Source organism: Hibiscus syriacus, unplaced genomic scaffold, assembly GCF_006381635.1.
Source record: "Hibiscus syriacus cultivar Baekdansim isolate YM2019G1 unplaced genomic scaffold, ASM638163v2 tig00112402_pilon, whole genome shotgun sequence".
Taxonomy (NCBI): domain Eukaryota; kingdom Viridiplantae; phylum Streptophyta; class Magnoliopsida; order Malvales; family Malvaceae; genus Hibiscus; species Hibiscus syriacus.
In genome coordinates this window covers 3441123-3445980 of record NW_024063323.1, presented here as the reverse complement: position 1 = coordinate 3445980, position 4858 = coordinate 3441123, and the positions used below count along the sequence as shown (strand labels likewise).

General features: G+C 33.6%; 1 pseudogene; it reads left to right on the top strand.

Moving 5' to 3' along the window:
* The first annotated feature begins 812 nt into the window (after positions 1–812).
* Positions 813–3291, top strand: LOC120179161 (annotated as a pseudogene).
* Positions 3292–4858: the final 1567 nt, after the last annotated feature.

Here is a 4858-nt window from a genome sequence, read left to right as displayed (position 1 = left end):
AACCCTATTTTCTATTTGAATGAAGTTTGGTTTTATCGCTCATCTTTTTCTGCTGATTCCGATTACTCCGCGTAAGGTTTTGTTTGAAGTAATAACTAATAGAAGGAGAAGAATGACGAATGTTAAAAAGATGGATAACTTGTAATTTTATATCGTTTCTGATATTACGACATGGAGTTTGTACCTTCATAGCGATATCTGCTTTAATTTGGCGATTTAAATCGAAACTAGTGTAGTCGAATGGCCTTTTTTTTAGACCATTGAACTGTTATTTCTGCTTTGAGGTAGTATTCGGCCAGTTTTAATTTTAACTTAATCTCACATATAATCGTTTGCTGATTCTTTCCAAGTTATTTGATGAATGCTTTGTAACAGATAAGTTAGTTTAAGAACAATTACATTTAATTGATTTTAGCTGACGATAATATAGGTGTTGTTAATTGCATATGTTTACTTTCGTTATGATTGGTCATTAAAATTGCTTAGATTTATTATTGATCTTATTACCAATTTGCAATTATGGAACTTGATTATGCTTTTTTAACTGATGAAGTTACTCTGGGTTTTTGCATGTTTATTTTTGGTCGAATGATGACGTGTGGCTCATCCATTTTTAAGATGTTCTCTAGTGTTTGTAAGTTAGCTCTGGTGCTGGAGATGTTCATCATGTTTATATTTCCCTTTTAACACTAACCATGGATGATATTAAAGTTGAACAGCTTACTTGCATGTTAATCTGCTTGGGTCAAAAAGTATAGCATGGGGAGAATATCATCTCAATCTTATTAAAAATATGTTTTGATTTTAACCTCGAATGTTGTCATTGACTCGATTTACAGTGACAAAAGCTTACCTTCAAGAGCCTAAATACTATTTTAGCTTTCACTAATCAACAATCTGTGAAAAATGTATAATGTCTAGAGGAAGTCTGGGAATGTTTGGATGATGAATATTGATTCCTTATTTGAATGTCAAATTGCCTTAAATTTTAGAGTCATGCAATTTAAGCATTTTTACGTTAGTGGTTTATTTCACTTTCAATTCACGAAACCCTTTTGTTTCTTGCGAAGATAGTGTCCTTTGTTGATCTCACAGTTTTCTTGATGCTATTTAATCTAAATTTTGTTTTAAATGGATAGTAATTGCAGTTTGGTGCACTCTGACAACAGGTCATTTTTGGATGATTCAGAGATTTCCCATCTGACCCCTCGCTCTTAAAATGAATACAAGAGGTGGCCAGGTGTCTAGGGGTCCAAGGTCAAAAAATTTTCAGGGAGAGGGGCCAAATTGGATTCTTATTGCTGGTGGTGCCTTGCTGAGTGCTTTATCAATCCGATTTGGTTACAAGCTCAAGCAAGCACTTGACACCAAGCAACAGCATAATGACTCTACTAGATCGAAAGGTAAAGTAGTATTTGTATCTCCAATAATATCTATTTCATACATACCTACTTCTGAATTTAAAGCTTGTTACAGGGACTGGAACTTCTGGCCAGAGGAGTTCTTCAGGTTGCCGTTTACACTCAAACATGTATTCATTTACACAAGAAGATGATAGGTGTTTCAACTGCATTTCAGGTGTTAAGCAGCTAATTTATAAGTAATTGCATTAGCTTTCACCTTTCTATGATTTAGTTAGAATCTTTGGAGCAGGATGACAGAAATGAAGAAAGACTTGTCGAAAATCCCATTACTATCTTCCCGATCCACTTTTTTCGGTGTACATATCAACGTATTGGCTTGAAAGTGAAGAAACAAAGCCTCGGTTTCCTTTAGGAAAGAACCTTTTGCAAAATACCATCCTGACCTGGAATCACTCACCTTCAAGTATCAATAATTGGCAGATTTTGTTTTTTCTTTTCAGGTTTTTATCATATCCTTTTGAGCTTTGAAGTGTTGATATGTGACTGACACTGGTAATTAAGAAAAATGGAGAGATATCATTCATCATAGTTCTGAAATTTTGGTTGTGGCATCTATATTTTCCTTTGGCCTTTTCCGTATTACTCTTCATATTGGGAGACAAGGACCTTTGGAGTTCTCAATAGCACTCAAGTTCTTGCTGTTCTTAGTTCTGACTTTCTAGTCATATATTGATACACTTTGTGTCGGATACAAGGATGTGTTCCCTGTTTATATGTTTTTCCATGTAGTTGCCTAGTTGGTGGATCCTTGGAGGTTATATGACTATACCTATATATGAAAATGTGATGGATATAGGTACTTCACAAAACAAAACAAAAAAATGGAGCAACATAGCACTCTAATGCTTTGTCATTTTTGATGTGAAAGTTAAGGTGTTGGTGTATGCGGTTTTTTATATTTGTTTCTACATGTTGGTTTCTTATTCAAGTTTGGTTGGAAACAGGAGCTGAAAGCATGTGGGGGAAGCACCTGCCTAACGGCCACTTGCTGCCTCCATCTAAAGTTACTCTCCCTCTGGTAACATTTCCCACCGCCGAGTTCAACAAGGATAATGGTGTTATGTGGGAGTCATCTGCTGATACCCTTGAGTTGCCTCCAAAGCCATTCTATCACAACTGCTCTGAGTCACCATGTGTCTCAGAATCAGGCTCCGACATATATAGCAAGCGGGAAGTGATACAGAAACTAAGACAACATTTGAAGAGAAGGGATGATATGATTCTGGAGATGCAGGATCAGATTACGAAGCTTCAGAATTCATTGAATGCTCAAATGGCACACTCGAGTCATTTACAATCACTGCTGGATGTTGCAAACAGAGACTTGTTCGACTCTGAGAGGGAAATCCAAAGGCTGAGGAAGTCAAGTGCCGATCATTGCGTAGGACATGTCAGCACGAACGAGCAGACTTCAACAGTTACAGCTCTGTGATCTGACATGAGAAATGGCCATGACAACAGGTTTCTCGACATCAAAACTAACTTGGAGTTTCCTGAGAAGGGAAGGGGAGATGGGGAGAGAATCGAAATGCTGAGGAGAGAAGTCGGAGAGTTAAAGGAGGTGATAGAAGGAAAGCAATACTTGGTGCAGAGCTATAAGGAGCAAAAAATGGAACTTTCCATGAAGTTCAAGGAGTTGCAACAGAGATTGGATGAGCAGCTCCTCAATATTTTGTAAGGTTTTTAACGTTTTGTGCATTCTTATTTGTTTTCCCCTCTTTCTTTCCTTTGCTTAAGATTGAAAAAAATCCTCTCATTTCCCATTCTTTCCCACTTTCATTGGCTCGTAAGTTTAGTGTTAGATGATTGATATGTTCTCTGCTTTCGGAAAATGTCTTCTTTTTATAGAAATTAGAAACCAAGTTTTGTCTCTGTCGGGACCTTCTCTTGTTTGTCTGTTTTACAAATGCAAAGAAGTTTGGTGTTGCATATTCTATTTTTCTTTTTCTTTTTTCCCCCTTTTCAATATGTTTTTTTTAATTGTCTAAGGTGATCATAATGTAATATCTGTTTAGAATATTTCTTAGTTATCGACAACACATACACTTAAGCATAATTGCTTGATACGTTTCTTAAACAATAAACAAACCCCTCAAATCCCTTATCATTAACTAATTAAATTTGATTGGAGGAGATTACGTGTTTAAGTACGTTCAAATCCACATCCAACAACATTGGCATCGAATTATTATATTTTATTTGATCATATCTAGTTCAGAAAAGGGAATATATACATAGTGAAAGGGCCAAATTGGAGAAAATGAAAGAGCTTCCGGCATGTATGCCAGAATAATATAAAAATTAAATATTTTTCCTACACGAAATTCGAAGATTCCAACCCCTGCTATTCATGTTTGAATGGAATTCATTACTCCTTCCCTATCACTAATTTCGTCCAACTTTTTAAAAGTCAAAATTTGTAAAGTTTCAACATGGTTATTTTAAATATTTTAAAAATTAAATTTTATAAAATATATATTTAAAATTATTTGATTTAAGGTTTTTAAAGTATATTTTTATCAATAATAAAAATTAAATAATAATGAGAAAAAAGTTGTTTTTTTTGGATAAAAAGGTCCATAAAAGATAAATTTAATGGAATAGGAGTATTGGTTATGAGATGCAATGTTAAATTTTTCAGCTTTAATGTGTTTTAAGTAAGATTTGGATTCAATATTCATATACGTTTAAAATTTTCAAATTGACTTTTTATCTTAAAAAATCGATTCATATTCTGTTCTTATTTATTAATATAAAAGTTAAAACAATCATTTTATTTATAAAGAATAATAGATTCATCCGTTGAATAATGTAACAATTAATTAAATTATATAAAAACCCTCAACTTTTATACCGTTTTAATTTTATTTTTTTCTTTTAAAAATAGTTATAATATTTTAATTTTTATTAATTTAGTCTGACAATTTTTAAATTCTGTTAAGGCGAACTCAACTCTAGGATCATCATCATCACCGCCGCAAACTATCACTGTGGATTTCAAGCATTAGAAATTAGAATGATCCTTTGAAGTCGCTCATTCTCTTCTTCGGATCGGATTGTTTAAATAAATAAAATAGAAGTTTTCTTCGCAAGTGTTTTTCATCATCAGGATCATCGTAGCTTCTTTTTTTTTACTCGTATTTGAAACCTTTCAATTATTTGAAATCAAAAGCAACGGTTTCTTGGGGTTGAAGATGAGAGATTCTTTGAGAGATTGAAGGGGAGGGTTTGGGATGAAGAAGAAAAGTTGAGCATGGTTAAAAATGGGACAAGATTGAACCAAAAAATATAAATTCAGTAAAGCCATCATTTTTCTTCTCTGTTGTGCTTGAAAGATTGAATTTTTCCTATTAAAAAAACATGATTTTTAATAAAAATGGAAAGAACTATATTATCTCTTACTCTTTGCCCCAGAACTGAACATGTATGATGTG